This window comes from Camelus dromedarius, chromosome 30, assembly GCF_036321535.1.
Source record: "Camelus dromedarius isolate mCamDro1 chromosome 30, mCamDro1.pat, whole genome shotgun sequence".
NCBI classification, from domain to species: Eukaryota; Metazoa; Chordata; class Mammalia; order Artiodactyla; family Camelidae; genus Camelus; species Camelus dromedarius.
This window is the reverse complement of record NC_087465.1, coordinates 5,231,012-5,249,575: the sequence shown is the minus strand read 5'-3', so window position 1 is coordinate 5,249,575 and position 18,564 is coordinate 5,231,012.

Below are 18,564 nucleotides of genomic sequence, written 5' to 3'. Positions count from 1 at the left end.
ATAAATGACCCAGGGCAGGCTGGAGCCAGAGTCTAGCTTGTCATAGAAACAGAAGCACAGCATGTTTAGAACTCTTACCCAGAGCTCTTAGGTCTCCATGAAAGTATTATATGAGAACCACAGCCTAGCTTCTCAAATTTGTTTCAAAGGCCTTTACATACTCAGGCCCTAGTCACATACCAATAAATGGAACGGCAATGACTTTAAAGTCTTCTGTTCCATCTCCATTGAAAGCAGCTTTTATCTCTTGAATCAGCAGACCCAAATTTACGGAATGCAGCAAAAGCATTTCTAAGAGGGAAGTTCTTATCACTTAAGGCCTACATTAAAAATAAAGAAAAAATTATAATTATGTGTGGTGATGGATTTTAACTAAATGTATTCCAGTAATCATTTCCCAGTATAGATGTATCAAATCATTATATTGTACACCTAAAACTAATACAATGTTGTATGTCAATTATATCTCTGTTAAAAAAATTATGTCCTCTCCCCTCCATCACACAACGAAACTCTAAGTAAATAAAAGGAAATTAGGAAAGCAATTCCATTTAAAATAGCACCAAAAACCCCCCAAAAAACCACTTAGGGATAAACTTAACTAAGGAGGAAAAGACTTGTATACTGAAAACTAGAAAACATTGATGAAATAAATTTAAGAAACACACTAAATGCCAGTTAGACCTCAATAAAGTTGAAAAAAAGACACACAAAAAAAGTGAAAAGACATTTGTGTTTCTGGATTGGAAGATTCAATATTGTTACGATGCCCATACTACCCAAAGCAACCTACAGACTCAGTTAATCAAGATCACAATGGATAGTGATTGTGATTGATCTGTAGACGTGTTATAAGCGTAGTTGTGTACGGAGAACTTTAGTGATGGTCTGTTCTTGACCGGTCAGTAATTGTTGATTGTAATAACCAAGACTGAGCTTCTGTGTTACAGTATATAATATATGTGGTCTTCTCAATTACAGTGAAAGAGTGTATACAGTCTTTGCCATCAGACAGACCTGAATTCAAATCTTCAAATCTCAGCCTATGGCTTAATAGCACAAGTTATGGGTTTATTATTTTTTTTTTAATGGAGGTACTAGGGATTGAGCCCAGGACCTCATGCATGCTAGGCACGCACTCTACCACTGTGCTGTATGCCACCTCTTTTGGTAATGCAAGTTACTTAAACTCCAAACCACATTTTCCCTTCTATAAAAGGTGCATGAGAATAGCTAGCTTATCTGGCTTTTTTTAAATGGGAATCAGACTATACAAACACACACATATATATACATACATACATACAAAGATAGATAGGTAGATGATAGACGAAATTAGATAGATAGACAGACAGACAGACAGAAGACAGACAGGAACTAAGACGTTGTAAATACTCAAGAAACAGTTTTTGATATTATTACTGTGCACAGGTTTCTTTCATGGCCCTGTTCATTACCCATTAACACACTTTCGATCCAAGTCCTTTCAAGTTCTATCACAAAGACGAGCCTTGCAGGTGCACAGAAAGCCAGCTTTGGAGTAAGTCTGATGTACTTCCTCCACGCCTCCTACAGGTAACAGACCTTAAACTTTCCCAAGCAATTCAATAAACCAGTTCCCTTGATCAAAGGTCTTTGCAATTACCCACCAGGGTGAGGCCACCTCCATTCTGGGGAACAGAACCACCAGCCAATGCCAAGCATTCAGATCTTTGGAAGGAAGGTTATACTAACAATAAAGTGGTAACTGCCTGGGAGAGAGGCCAGCTCTTACTATCAGGTACCTTTGCAGCCCAAAAGGCTAACAAATGGTGGGCATCATGTCATAGGGCATTGGAATGAAACAAATTCTCGTGCATCTGTGCCTGTAATATTTTTTATAGTTCTAGTGGCCACAATTCAAGAAGGGTAAAATGAAATTGGAAAATATGCAAAAAAAAAAAAAAGGAATTTAAATGGTAAAGCAAAACAGAGATTGGAGGCCGGAAATCATTAGTTACTGAAGTCAAAATAATTTTAATTTTTTAAGCATTTATCTGTGAGAGAATAGATTCCAGAGACCATTGCTATAGTGAGATGCCAGGAGAGGTCCAAATAATAGAGCATAAATACATTGATTAAGGCAGATACGTTATGCTATGTATCAGGTTATTTCCAGATATTCCAAAAAAAGGCTTTATAGACTTTTTTATTGCCATGCTTCTTAATTCCAGTTTAACTCTGTGGTCACATTGAAACCACTTAATTACTACATTTCCACTCAAGACCTCTCTATTCCTTAACCCACGAAGTGGTATATTAATAGACTCTTCTAAACAGGATTCTTTCTGACTTCCATTAATGCTGAATATTTATTTTCATTGTAACTAAATGCTATAAAATATTAAAAGGAACAATGAGTAAGAAATGCAAAGACATTTCTTTCTTTGCAGACATAAGCATACTTAATGAGTTGCACAAAAATAGCTCCGTCTCCCGGGAATTACCTTCGCTGCCTGACCCTTACGGTACGTATGGAGTACAAAGCAGGGTTCTTCGGGAGATTTTATTTTTCAGTATTATTTCACTCTTATACCCCCTACAGAAGGCAAAGAAAAGCCTGCTTTCAGAGCACATGACATCAGCATCACAAATACGGGGACCATATCATTCAGGATTTTTTGTTCCAATGGGCTTGTGAAACCATTTTTAAAAGTCTGTTCCTGAAGGTCAATTCTCCAAGCTGGATTTCTTAACGACCAAGCAGTTGAAGGATCTAGCTTTGCAGTTCCCTATTCCGCGGTGAGAAGGTAAGGGGTGGAACCTACGGTCTCTGTCTAGAAGTTAAGTGCTGAGAAATTCCCTTAGGTATGGCTGGGTACCAGTAGCACGCGCAATCCTACTGGCAGCAAGTTTCAGACCGAATAATTTAACCATTGTCTATCAGTGGAGCAGAGAATGTGGAAGATGGCCAGTATGGTGGGAAGAAAGTACTTTTCTAATCACTAAAAATTCTAATTTTTAATATTTATTTATTCTCTGAACATTCCTCCTCTGCCAGGCACCTTGCTAGGGACAGGAAACATGCCATCATTTTGTACGATTAATTTCGCCCACATCAGCTCTAATGAAACAATATTGAAGTTCAGCTTTGAAACATTTAAATGATCAGTTTATTCCCATTTTGCTAGGAAGACCTACTCAACTCTAGCCACTAAACTCACTCACTGTTCTTCCAACCAGGGTCAGAGGTGCTCCTGATTCTTTTTACAGGGCCCTCTTTTTCACATCTTTTTACAAGTCTGCCCTACCAGAGAATCAGGACAGGGAGGAGCCAGACACAAATCTAATGATTGCTTGGTCCAGTTTCCTCACTGAACTGGGGAACACATGGTAAGTGCACCAGCTTTGCAGTAAAATTCACCCTGGGCTGAATCCTGTCTCTGTGAGACCACGAGATACAGATGCGGGAAATAGAGGTAACTGCCAAAGTTACCTGTCAGAGTTACTGGAGGAATAAATAGGAATGTCAGAAAAATTACAGAGCAGAGCATGTGCTCACACCAGTCAGTGTCCTGTGGCAATATTATCATTACATTCTTGCACTATCATTATTTTTATATTTCTCTCGTATTCTCATTGTATTATTATTATTTTTATGGAGAAGCAGAATAAAGCAGAGTTCAAGAGGAGAAATCCTGGTGCCATACCACTTGGATTATAATCGTGGCTCTGCCACTAACTGGCAAGTTACTTAACCTTTCTGAGCCTCGGTTTCCCCATCATTAACATAGAGATAAAGTTAGAACTGCTCGGGGGCGTGGGAATAGCTCATCCTCAGAGCGCATGCTTAGTATGCATGAGGTCTTGGGTTCAATCCCCAGTACTTCTATTAAAAAAACAAAAAATAAACAAATTATAAAAATTAGAAGTGCTATGAAGAATTATATGAGAATTAATCTAATTAAAATTGTTCTTAAAAAAAAAAAAAAAAAAAAAAAAACACTTGGAAGAGTGCCTGGCATCTAACAAGCCCTGTGTAGTGTTTGCAAATAATAAATATGATTGGTTATAGGAATGGAAACTGAGGCTCTGTTGGAATTGACTTGGAAAAGCTCAAAGTTGACACTCACACCTGGTCTTCACCAGATTCACTCACGCTGGAGTTTTATTAAGTATAGAAACAGAAACACTGAAACAAAGTTAGCAGACATAAGTATTTACATAGCATTTTTCTTTCTGTTCCTGTTTTTCTATCAAATTTACATGTCAATTTAAATGCTTTAAAAATTTTAAAGTAAGGAAAAATCAAGGCACTCAGGACATCTGATTTATTAAAAGCTGCTTAAAAATAAAAAGACAATAGATGAATTTCACATCGCTCCCTTCTTCTGCTCCGACTTCCGTCACTACATCAATTGTTTTCTCAAGATGGCCAGCAGACCTGTCCTCAAGGCTGGCATAATCAAGTCTGAAGGCTTTAGCATCATGCTCAAGGTCTTTCACAGTCCCGCAGCATCCTAACCTCCCAACGCTGCCTGCCCCATCCTGGACAGCTCCTGCGTGTTGGCCACACCCCTGCATCTTCTCCGGGTGCCCCCTTCCTCCCTGCGCACTCCTGGTCCCTCCCCACCACTTGTGTGCCTATCAGAATCCCACGATCCCCCTAAAGATAGCTGAAATCTTGGCTTCTTGAGAACTTTTCCTCAAACTCTCATTCAGATGCAAGTGCGTCTTCTTTTGCGTTTCCATATGCTTTGCTTACACAAAAAGTAACACTTACTTCATCGCCTCCCCCTGTAGATGATTTGCATTCCGCTTCTCTCAGAAGGTCACAGCAGAAGGATTTCACCTTGTGATGATAAGGCCTCTAAAATTCCTGGAACGATGGCTATGTGATATGATATCCAGGAAGCATACCATAAACTCCACCATTTCATTGATTTTCAACACTTAGTTTTCCTTTTTTTTTCACTATTATACTCAATGCAGCAATAGCAATATAATGAAGTCTCTATGACTTTTGCAAATCTCTAGAGACTATGAGCACTAATTTTTGTGAGCCTTTTGTTGTTTTTGCAGTGAGTCCTTATTCCTCTGTGTCTCACCTTTCCTGGCAGTCATTTATTTAATGGCCTTGTTTTTCCAAAACATGATACTTTATAAAATCACCAGTCTCCCACTGCCTCAACCTACCTTTTCTCTCTCTCACACAACCAGTAAATTGTTTTGATTTTTTTTTCATTTTTGTACTTTGTAGTGGCATTGTGAAATCTAATAAAAATATTTGTGATCTGCTTTAAAATGGCATAAAATTATAACAAGAAAATACTGTTAATCTTTTGAGGTAGCAAAACATTTTCATTCTTTTCCCTTTTTTTTTTTTCCTTAGTTCATTTCATTTTTAGCTAAGGGAAAGAACCATATGTCTTCCAGTATTTTTTCTTGTTGGCTTCTTAAATGAAGTTTTTCTTGAGAAATAGGTCAAATGAATGGGGGGGGGAGTTTGCCTTTGCATTCGAGAAAATTATACCAATATTTTTTAAACACTTAAATTTCCAAGTCATCTTTCTTAATATTTACTCAGCGATTTTTTTTTACTACTCCCACTTAATTGTAGCTTACAAAGTATACAATACAAAATGGAAAATATCTGGTTTTGAATCACTTATTTATTTATAGGTTTGTTGCTTTTAATGAAGCCTTTGAATCTAGGCCTCATAACAGTTTTGTACAGAAATCCTTTTGTATTTATTGAGAAAAATGCTTTGTTGAAACCTATTTGGATATGTTTTCAGAAACTAAGTACTTGAAAAATAAAAATAGGTTTTTTTCTAAAAATATAATCTGTGCCAGAGGCCAAGCTATGAAGTGTCCAGAAAATTTTAGGCTGATGATAAATAGTCTAGTGACATTTACATTAATCAAGTTACCAGAAGGAGGAAGATAGCAGTGATAACAGTGAAACAGAACCCAGGTAAGGGGTAAAAGGAGGAGCAGCAGTTGGTTTCTAAGAAACATCTAATAAGAAAAAACAAAAGTACCAAAAAAGGTCAAGGAGACAAAGAAATCAGGAAGTCAAGAAACTTAAAAGCAAAAAGGCTCCTTCTCATAATGGTTATGCACAGAATGTTCTTAGGTTTCTCTTGTTAGAGACAAAAATCAAGAAAAAAAAATTTTAATTCCTTAACAGAAAAAAAATTCTGAAGAAACAGTGAATTACCTGGGCATGCCAACTGGATGGCTTGAAGCTTCCTATAAGCCAGGAAAGGTATACAGCAAGCTAAGTTCATTCAGTCCTTGTGGGCAAACAAATCTAGACTACCCAGTATTTACAGAACTTCACCATTAGTAAGATGGGTATCTTACTCTATCTGATTTCTTTGATTTCTTTATATCAAACCCCAACTTGGGTTTTAACTTTTTAAAAATACAATAAATTAGTCAATTTAGCAACATAGTTATTCTACCAAAACACTATTTGGTAGCCAATCAACAACAATTAAAAAGGCAAATGTTAGCCACTATATATAGAAATAGATTTTTAAAATTTTCTTCTGTGTAGCACAGGGAACCATTCAACATCTTGTAATAATCTTTAGTGAAAAAGAATTGAAAATGAATATATCTATATGCATGACTGGGGCATTGTGCTGTACACCAGAAATGGACACATTGTAACTGGCTGTATTTCAATAAAAAAATAATAATGAAAATTTTTTAGACAGGCATGCTCTAGGGGAGGGTATATAGCTCAGGAGTAGAGTCTGTGATTAGCATGCAGGATGTCCCGGGTTCAATCCCCAGGAACTTCATTAAAAAAAAAAAATAGATAAACCTGATTACCCTTCCAAAAGCTTAAAAAATAAAAAAATTTCTTAAAAAGGCATGCTCTAATTTTGACTCACCTAATTAGGCATGGCTGAAAAAGTCTCTCTTAGAACCTAACACTTACCTGGCAGAACCAGGTGTGGGATGCTGTTCATTACATTGCAGGGGAGGGTGGAAGTATATACAACATCACCGGCCGTGCTTTTTGAATGAATGAAGAAATGCAAATATTAAAAATTCCATAAATTATTTGCTCCAGTGGGCCTTATTTGTAACCCATCTTCCAAGGAAAAAACAAAAAAAAAAAACCAAAAAAAAACCTCAGCTTCTTAAACAACATGTCTGTGTATATATTGCTGAAAAACGCGTCCTAGTCCGTGAGGGGGTGGGGTGGGGACTATAACCAACAGCTTTAAGAAATCAAGTGGGTACCATCAGTTGCTAATTTGGTAACTAAACGCACAAGTGGCATCTCCAGTGTCCACCTTCTCTTAGACGTATGTCACATGACACCGACTTGGCACCACAGACACCACTGTGCTTATTTATTTGATCTGAGATGCGCCGATTTGACTGGACCACATCCCTCCATACGTGCAGAATTCCCCAGGAAGTGAAGAACCCTTCTGTTTACCATGGAAGTTTCCTATCATCTCTCTGTTTCTCATAATGAAGTCAAGGGGAGCTCTATGCACACAAGGAAGGAAGCAGCCAGCAAAATCAAGCCCTAAATACTGGAAATCTGGAGCGAGGCCAAGGATGAACTGGCAGGAAAATGGAATTGCCATCTTGCCTTTACAGCTGGTCTCTTGAAACAGAATGGGAGACCATGGGAGGAGGCAGGGCGGAACCGGTACCTCTGCCCAGCATACAGGCTCGGAGCAAACAGATGACTGGAGCAGTGTAGCCGTCGATCTGCTGCGGGGTTCCTGGGACCCTTTTCCTCCATTCCTTATGAAATGAATGAATCAAAGGGAAAATTAAAGTGGAGTGAAGCTATCTTCGAAGTACAAAATGTGCATCTCGTAAAGGAACGGTAAATTCAATAATTCAAAAGGAAACAGCGGCTGAAGAGATGATCTCGGCCGCATGACATCATGAAGTCCCCTCCACCCCATCCACACCCACCGCAAACACTCATTTTCTGAAGGGCAAGATTGTCTCAAGGTCTTATCAGCACTAACTGTATTACCCAAGCACAGAGAACACAATCAGATCTCTCCCCTTCATAATGTAGATGCTGTCTTTTGAAAGCAAGCCTGATTATATTCTGAATAGGTCAGTCTGTGGGCCTGACATTTGTCCTCAGTTTCCTGTGACCTTTTAATAAGAATGACTCGGTTTTGCGCTGCAGAAAATGGAACTGTCCCTTTTCAATCAATGAATACGAGAAGCACAGTTTGAACAGATCACATTTTCTGTACTGAGTTATTACTCTATGACAACAAAGTAAATGAAACCCTCTCTTTCTTTCAAAAACATGTGTCCTATTTGGCTTTAATTTTACCTTCTCCTGCTTCTCATTCACATACGTTTGTAAATATTTAAACAAATGTGCCGTCACATTTGCTCAGGGAAAGTAACAAATTAATAAAGTGTCCATGGAGCAAATCTGACTTTTATAATGTCAGCTTAAACAGATGTCGTCTTTGAATAGCATTGCCAAGAATTATTACCGTGGACCTTCCATGGTTAGAGAGAGGCAATTATCAACAGTAATCCAATTTCTAAAATTTCAGAAATGTTCCTCTTTATTAGGCTCCAGGAACAGAAGATTCAACCAGACAGATCATCAGTGCCTGGATGAACACAAGGATGGTCTCCACCCCAACTCGAATGCCTAGAACCACAATGCCACGGGGGCCAGCTCCTGATTTCCCACCGGAATACTAATCAGTCCATGAAGCTCACAGTGGGTTTCCATCACGCACAACCCTGGGGACGTGTGGTCAAGATCCTTGGCTGAATAAACACGTACTTCTGGAAGGGCACGGCTATGAGCTTTAGTCCCATGGCTGGACTAGGCTTCCTGACATAGAAATTACTTGGGACTACGTAGAGGATGATGAGGGTGGGGGTGCTAACTAAACGAGGGTGACGTGAGCAGGGAGAACCAGCCATAAAAGTTACCGTCCAAGTGAGTGGCTTGGACTCATTTAGACACACGTGTGAGGCACCAGGTTCTGCTCTCGAGGATTCTACAAGGGTGGCCCTGGTCCTCAGACACAGGAGGAGAAGCGGACAATGAGCAAGACGCCAATAAGGTTATGCTTGCAAATTGATGTACTGGTACAAAGGACGTATCTAGAATGGGCTAGTGGGGAGAAATGATCTCAATCAGGAGTTGGCACACTTTTTCTGTAAAGGGCAAGATGGTAAATATTTTGGGGTTTGCAAGCCAGCTTTGATCTCTGCCACATATGTTTTTATAACCTTTAAAAAACATAACAATGATTCTAACTTAATTCAAGGGTCTTACAAAAGCATGACAAAAGCCAACCAGCCCGTAGACCACCCATTGCCAACCTCTAATGACCAAAGAAGAAGGTAACGGCTGGAGAACAATTCCGTGTAGAAGCTGGAGGTGGAAAATCCAGCTCAGCTTAGGGGAAGCGACGGAGAGAGAGGCTGGGTAGGTGTGCTGGGCTCCGCGGTCACAGTGAGAAGTTTAAAGGTTATTGTAAAGGCAGTAGGAAGCCACCAAAGAGTTTTGAGCACGGGAGTGACATGATCCAATTTACATTTTTCAAAAGCCCGTTTGCCTCCCGGGCAGAAAACCCGCATCAGTTTCGTAGGGGAGCGGTGCTCAGAGCCTAGTGAGAAGAAATAAGGCAGGAGACAGGGAGCCAGAGGGCAGGATGGGGCAGGAGAGCAAGGGAAGGTAAGAGAGGGAGAGCTCCTGTTCCTCTGTTCCTTCACCTGGCCCTTTGGGGACCTCCGCCGGCTCTCTGGGGGCTGGGATCCCCTTGCACAGAGGTGAAAAGCAGCTCTCGTCTGATGGCTTCAGAGACTCTGCTGCCTGGGCTACTGCTCTTGGGCATCATTTCTTACTCTTCTAACTTCCGAGAACCCAATTTTGAATTACAAAATATTCATTTATTTTAATGTGGTTGTTCCACCAGCAATATTTTGAAAAGTATGACTCTGTTTAGGGGTAATCTGCATGGCTACGTAGGACCAAATGAGTTAGAGGGGAAGATTTAGGAGATAATTGGTGTCCTCCTCTTCCCCATCCTTTCCTTTCTCCTATAAAGGAGAATAAACTTGATTAGACCTGCCTGGACCGAGGAAACAGAAATGCATTGTTCGCTCTCTCCAGGATGTGACTCACTGTTTCCACTCCCGCCTGCTCCCTGCGTTGCCTGGAAGATTTCTTAGCACATTTCTGCCAAAGTCTCCTCTCCTTTAAAATTGAGCTCAGGACTCACCTTTTCCACAAAGAAGAAGTAAAAGACAAAAAGCGCTCACCTGCTTCAATCAATGACTACAGGTGCACACCTGTGTTTTGAACCTCAGTCATGGATTCAGCCTCTCTCCTGGGTTTCAGGTTCCTGTTCTTACGTTCCCATCCCTGCTTCCAGCCGGGGCACTCACACATCCAGGGATGATGTTTACCCTACGAAGCATCCCCTGAAAGGACCACCCAGTTTGATACTAAGGACAGTATCAGAAATAGGGGCAACCTTATGGACAGGTACTACTAATTTGATATCAACTCAAATATTACAAAGGGAGAACCTTCCCAGAACGTGTTCCCTACTCACCTCTCAGGGGCTTAGGGAATTCCCACCAGTTCTTTAGTTTAAATCAACAATGTTAAATGTGTCTTGCGTGGAAAACTATTCTCCTTAAGGCTCTGGAAAAAGAAACAGATGTGGCCAAATACAGCGAGGGCCTTCTGCATACTAACTTTCTCCCTTGGAAACTAATAAAGCAGGTAGCACATTAAAGACTCTGACCCCGTTAAACTTTATGTAACCAACAGTTTCCATAATTCCTTGACCACAAGATTCACTATCGCTCTACAATGGACTGGTTCCTCAAAACACTTTGGGAAGTGCCAAGTTCAAGCACTGCCCTCAGCAGGCCTGCGGTGGTGTGCGGATTGGGGAAAAGGAAGCAGCAATCATCTGGGTGATGTGAGCCAGTAACATTTCATCCCAAGTGAAATTAGCTCCGTAAACTGAGAAGGTAACTTTGAGTTGAGTGTGTGTGTGTGTGTGTTGGGGACGGGGGATGGAAGAAAACAGTGTGCCCTACCTCGGGCCATTTCCAAGGAAGGACAGGTGGGGTCAGATGATAACGTGGGGCCCTGGGAGTGGACAGGTGACACTGAATCCACAGAATGACGTCGGGTCATTTAAGAGTAAGCAATTGGTCACGTCCGAATGAGCCCCAATCCTCACCTGCGAGGGACTGCTGGGAAGAGTGATGGGGAAGCAGATCAAGACGGCTAACTCCTGGGGGAGGGGAGGGCAGGTCTCAGGTGGAAAGCACAGACTTTCTGCCTCAAGTTGGGCTGGATTAAAATCCAGGACTTTTCCCCTTTCAAGCTGTATCACTTGTCCTGTAAGCCTTGGTTTTATGACGTAGTACAGGATTTTTAGCAGTATAAAATAAGCTCACTTTCTCCAAGTAACTAATATACTGCTTAACAAATGGGAGAAGCTATATAGTAACCTCTGAAAGAAACTTTAGAAAGTGTTTTCATGGGCAGTCTCTGAAGTTAGCCAGAATTACCACTTACCATCTCAGATTCAGTGTCTCCGTACTGCCAGTTTAAATCAGGTATTAATTTCCCTCATGTCCTCATCTGGAACGTACATGTCTCCCATATGTTTTTGTAATGACAGAAAAATATCTAGCCATATTTCATTCTTCAGAAATAAATAACAATTTCTGATGGAACTTAAAACAACGAACCTCGGACCCAAAGATACATGGATGGGTGTTGGCTTCATTTCAAAATTATCTACGCATCTCTTAAATATAAAGCTCCTTCATTAGCTTTATATTTCGTGAGACATAGCTCCTATTCTGTTTAGTTTTGGTTTGGTAGCTTTTCTTCATCAGTAGGAAAGAGATGACACTTTTTATATAAAGTTAGACTGAAGATAGAAAGTGGCTCAGTTTGGGCAGGAAGAGATGAAGTGCCTGGTGGATAAGCATCAGAATTCTGCAGCTGCCCAAAATGCTTTGAAAAATCAGCTGTGCTTACAGTCTCTAATTCCGACGGTGAAATGTTTTTGGCCCAGATAACGCAGTATTTGCGACACAAAAGCAAATCAAAACACATCTCCCATGTAAACGGCACTAAGAAAGGGAAATTATATGGAGGTGTTTTGTTCATATGTCTGACTACAGGCAGCTTCAGTTGAGAAGAATCTCATTATCTCAGGCCGACCATATGTACATGTGCATACAAGAAGGAAAACAAACTCAAAATACAGCCTCAGCTGGCAGGATTGTAAAGGCCAATCTAAGCTCTTTAACTGAGGTATTATTACGTATTAGCTTTAATACTAACAATACACATACGCCAAACACACTCTCAAGTCAAGAGAGAATCGGGTAACTTAGATTTTTACGCTCACAATTAATTAAAAATTAAATAAAGAAATCTCAAAACAGAGTTTCAAAAGTTGTAGCAGAGTGTAAACATTTGCATTTAACAAATTAACATTTTAGCATAAAAATGCAATGCAATATACATATGCTTTTCACAGGATAGTCATAACATTGATTAAGAATACATCATAACTTACAAAAGAGTGTGGTCTAGAGAAGGGAGGAGAAAATAAAGCTCTATGATTAGCATTTTCTTCATTTCTGTCAGAGTTTCTCTACAATAATGCCTAAAATCACTTGGCAATAACATCAAATATAAATTAAGACCCTGGTAAATATGAAAGCCAAGCAAATGTCCCCTTATGATCACCTACCAGTGACAGGCCAGGCTTCCAACAAAAGTGTGTGTTTATAATGACCTAAAGAAGAGACATAAGTATGTAATTCGAATTTCACAGTTGGCATTAATATTAGATAGTATCTAATTCAATATAACTTAATGACAGATGGGAAAACTAAGGCTCAGAAGGACAAAATGACTTGCACATAAACACAGAGCTTAGAAGAGCCTGATGAGACCAAAATCTATGTTCCTTGAGCCTATTTCCAGAATATTTTTGTTTACCCAATTTGAAAACACAAACTGAGAACCTAGATCTGTTTCAGCATCATGAAGGAAATGAGAAAAATCTCAATTTGATAATTTAATAAAGTCCCAAAGGAATTTAATCAATAAATAATATTTAATATGCAATAAGCTACACATGCACATTTAATCATAAAGAATGATTTATGTGCTATTTTAATCAAAGAAACTAGGTAAACAAATATAATACAGTGAGCTAAACAGATATACCAAAACTTGACTAGTAAATGCATAAAAGAAGTACAGAAAAAATGCAGTAACACTTAATTTGGGGGAGAAGGCCTGGTCATACATTAAACCAATGAAAAAGAAATTTTACTTCTCATTTTATTATTTTAATCTCTTTGGCTTTTGTAAACATGTGCTTTTCCTAATTTTATTTCAGAAAAAAAAGTAGCCAAACACTAAATCTTTATATAAAAAGTTTAATAACCTACAAATGACAAATACTCCTCCCTTGCAAATACCAAAGGAAAATCCAATAAAAAATTAACCATATACTAGCTAGGGCAAAAATAAAGTCTCAGTAAATATAAAAAACATAACTCATAGGGGCATACTTTCTGACTCTAATGAAATAAAGCTACTAAAAGGTTCTATTTAACAATGAACAAAAGCTCATGTTGCCAACCATGATGTAGTAACAAGAACCAGATATGTAGTCCCAAACAAAACCGCCAAAAAACTGGACAAAATGTATGAAACAACACTTTTCAAGACACAGAACATCAGGTAACAAAGGACAGTGATCCCTGAGGGATGGAAAATAAACAACATGAGCCATATGATTGCCCATAGCTTACATCCTGGAGAGAGTTTCAGGGCAACAGCCCAGGGAGATTTCATTCAGGTTAATTCCGGTGGACTTCCTGAGTTGAGACAGAACTGAAGTCCAGGAGATCAAAGAAGTCAGAGTTATCAGGACAGATTACAGGAGAGGAAAGCTATTGCAGACAGAGAATTCCAGAGATTCCCATTAAGTAGTGACCAGTGGTCTCCTTTGATTATTGATCAATGCATGCCTACAATAAAACTACCTGACACTGAGGAAAGAGCCACCTGAAAAGACTGGAAGAAACGGTACCCAGCAGCACAGAGAATAGTGTTTGTTCCCACCAACCAGGCCACAGAGATTCTTGGGGCACTGGGTAGAGTACACAGGCAGTTCTTGCCTCAGCAGTGGAAAATAATGAGCTCCAGTCTAAGCACTACTCTGGACCCACCTAATCTTCAAAGCAAAGCCTGAAAGGATCAAACTATTTCAAATAAATTGACATTGACTGAGAACTAAGCATAAGAATATTTATAAAAGGTCCAAAATTTTCAATACTCAAAAAGTAAAATTCACAATGTCTGGCATCCAGTGAAAACTTTCCAGGCATGCAGCCAAGCAACAAATTATGACCTATAATGAAGAGAAAAAGAAACTGATCAAAAGCAATCAAAAAGTTACATAAATTTTAGAGGTACAAACTACTAGATATAAAATTAGTAAGTTACAAGGATGTAATGTACCACACGGGGGATATAGACAATAGTTTATAATAACTTTATATGGAGTACAATCACTATGTTATACATCTCAAACTAATATAATATTGTAAGTCTACTATGCATCATTTAAAAAGTTACGTAAATGTTAGGAATAGCAAATAAGTACATTAAAACAGTTAATATAACTAGATTCCAAATGTTTGAAACATTAAGAAGAAACATGGAAGATCTAAAAAAGAACTAAATTAAACATCTAGAGAGAAAAACTTCAATGTCTGGGGTGAAAAATATATTGGATAAGAATAATGGCAGAGTAGATATTGCAGAAGAGAAGACTACTAATCTTAATACTCTAGCAATATAAACAATCCAAGTGAAATAGAGAGATAAGAAAAGAATTTAATGAGCTGTGGGACAACTTTAAACGACATAATTTACATGTAACTGAATAAAGAAGAGAGAGTAAAGCACAGAAAAGTTGCTTGAAAAAAAATAGGAATTTTCTAAATTTGATGACAGCTACAAACCTGCAGATCCAACAAGATTAACTGAACCAAGTATAAGAAACATGAAGAAAACTGCATCAAGTCACTGCATAATCAAATTACTCAAAATCAGCGATAAAGAGAAATTCTTAAAATCAGTGAGAAAAAAAGTTTACATACCAAGAAAGAAGATGAGAATAACATATTGCTCATCAGAAATGATGACAGCAAGAAAACAGTGAAGCTACATCTTCAGAGTAATGAAAAAGAAAGCTTTCAATTTATAACTCTATACCCAGCAAAAACATCTTTCCAAAGCAAATGCAAAATAAAAACTTCTAGAGCAAACCTACACCACCAAAAACATTAAAGTCCTTCAAGAAGAAAGAAAATTATATGAGATGGAAGTATGGATCTACCCCCCCAAAATACACACAGAAATGGCAACTGCTTGGATAAATTATAAAAATTTTTAAATAGTTAAATCAATTTTAAAAATAATTGGCTGCTTAAACAAAAATAATCACCTAGTATTGTGGAGTGTAAACATATGGGAAGGTATGAGGTATGACAATCATAGCACAAAGAGGAGAAATAAAATACACTAGTATAAGGATCTTGTACTATATGTGATGTTTGAAATAATATTTGAAAATAGAATGTGTTAAAGATATGGATTATAAACTTTAAAGCAGCTACTAAAATAATAGGACAGTGAGTTATGGCAATACACCAACGAAATAATAAAATAGGAAGAAAATATCATAAAAATACTCAATCTATAAGAAAGGCAATAAGGGAAAATGAGCAAAGAATAAATGGAAAAAGTGGAAAACAAATAGCATGATATTAGACTTAAAACTAACCATATCAATAATCAAAGAAATTAAAATGATCTAAACAAGCTAATTCAAAGACAAATCTCAGATTGAATAGAAAAGAGAAGACTCAACTATATGCCACATAAAAGAAGCTCAGTTTAAAGATGCAAATAGGCTGAAAATTAAAGAAATAGAAGGATGGAAAGGGAAACCATGAAAACACTATCAAAAGAAAGCTGAAGAGGCAAAGTAGATTTCAGAGGAAAAAATATTATGATGGATAAATGTCATAACATAATAAGAGAGTCTACTCATCAAGACTGTATAACTCTAAACATTTATGCACCTAATAACAGAGCTTCAAAATACAGGAAGCAAACAATTCATAAAACTGTACAGAGGTATAAACAGACAGAATTATAGTCAAAGATTTCTACACCTTTCTTTCAGTATCAGATAGAATAAGTAGCCAGAAAATCTGTAAGGCTACAGAAGATTTAATAACACTATTGATCAATTTGCTCTACTTGATATTTATAGAACTCTCCACCCACTCTCCACCCAATAGAATATGCATTTATTTCAAGTACATATGTAATACAAAATAAACAATACCTGTGACCACAAAAAAGTCTTAATGTATTTAAAATATTGGAGTCAAAGTATTTTTCCTATCTACAATGGAATTAAATTAGAAAGTGTTGATGGGAAGATATCTAAAACATCTTCTAGTATTTGAAAACTAAAGAACACTTCTCAATAATGTTTGCATCAAATTAAAACAATCAAAAGGGAAAAAGAGAAAGTATTTTGAACTGAGTGAAAACGAAAGCACAATATTTCAAAATCAGTAGAATACTGCTAAAGCAGTACTCACAGGGAAAGTCATAGTATTCAATATTTATATTAGAAAAAAGTAAAAATCTCAAATCACTGACTTCAATTTCCACCTTAAGAAATTTGAAAAAGAAAACCAAATTAAAATAAGCAAAATAAAAGAAATCACAAAACTTTAAAAAATCAGTGCAATAAAAAAAATTCTAGAGAAAGTCAGCAAAACCAAAAACACATTTTTTTGAGAAGATTAATAGAAACAATGCACTTTATACAGATTGATCAAAAGGAAAAAAATGGGAGAAAACAAAAATACATTTCACCATTAACAATAGTGAAAGACGCATCATCAGTGGTGTCTCGGGATTCAAAAGAAAATTTCAAGAGGGAAGTAATTAACAAACATCTCAAATCCTGCCTGAAGCCTGGTCACTGGATTTAGAATTGGAAAGTTCCTTTGTGACTTGAGCCCCAGCAGTTCAGAAGGTGGTGCAAACGTGACTGGATTGGGCTCATGGGAGAATGCGAAGGTAGGATTTAGAGATAGAAGAGAAAACTCTTTTGAGGACATGAGATGAAGGGAGAATCAGAAATAAATCAGTTTGCCTTTGGTGATAGAATGAAAGGAGGGTTCCCCCCTTATTTGTTTTTGTCTATATTTTCCATATCCCTGTAATGAGTTTATGGTGCTTTTATAACCAGAAAATGAATGAAATGCTAGAAAAAGAAAAACATATTTGAGTAATTTTTCCTCCCTTTTAGAAAAACAAGCTTTTTTTTTTTTTTTTTTTTACCTTTTCCAGGTCGCAGCAGCAAGAGACAAGCTACAGAGCATCCACAACGCACATCCCGAAATTCAGCTGCCCTGGCTCAGCCTCGCATGCCTGAGGCTGTTACCAGAGGTGTGGCTGCCACCCAACAAGCTCTTTCAGAGTCTGGGAAGCCTTTCCCTTTAGTTTCCATCTGTTTGTTACTGTTCAAGCTGCTTACAATTATTTTAGAATAGAAAATGGCTTTAATACCAAGTAACTTTGTTTTCTCTCTGTGTGTTAAGAAGCTATGGAAATAAAGAAAACAATTCATTTATAGTTGCATCAAAAAGAATAAAATACCTAAGAATAAATTTAACCAAGGAGGCAAAACCTGGACATCGAAAACTACAAGATATTAATGACAGAAACTGAAGAAGACGCAAATGCTCACAGGTTGGAAGAGTCAAGATGGTTAAAATGAATATACTACACAAAACAGTTAGATTTGGTGCAATCCCTGTCAAATTTCCAATGGCGTATTTCAAAGGAATAGGATAAATAATCCTAAAATTTGTATGGAACCACAAAAACCCCTGAGGAGCCAAAACAATCTTGAGAAAAAAGATCAAAGGTGGAGGCATCACACTCCCTGGTTTCACATTACACTACAAAGCTATAATAATCAAAACAATGTGGTACTGGCATAAATTCAGATACAAAGATCAACGGAACAACATAGACAGCACAGAAATTAACCCACACATATATGGTCAAGTAATTTATGACATGAAATTTTTCCGTTTCCAATAGCATGGACCTGGAGGGTATCATTCTTGGTGAAATAAGTCAGATAGAGAAAGACTGTGGGCAGAAACGATCAAAATGTAACATGTTCTTGTTCTTCAATGACACTGCAGGTGCTGTCTGAGTCTTAGGCAGTAGATTAACAAGCATCTCTTTTATTATTGCACTTTTTAACCTGCACATACATGCCATCCCATTTGTGTGCTTCAAATATTACATTAATAAAAATCTTTTTTTCCCACAAATATTAATTTTAGGAAATCAATTCCCCCGAAAGAAAAAAAGCAAATGGGTGATTGAAGAAAATATCCTCCTTTTTCCTGACCTCTTCTTACCTCAGTATTCCAGAT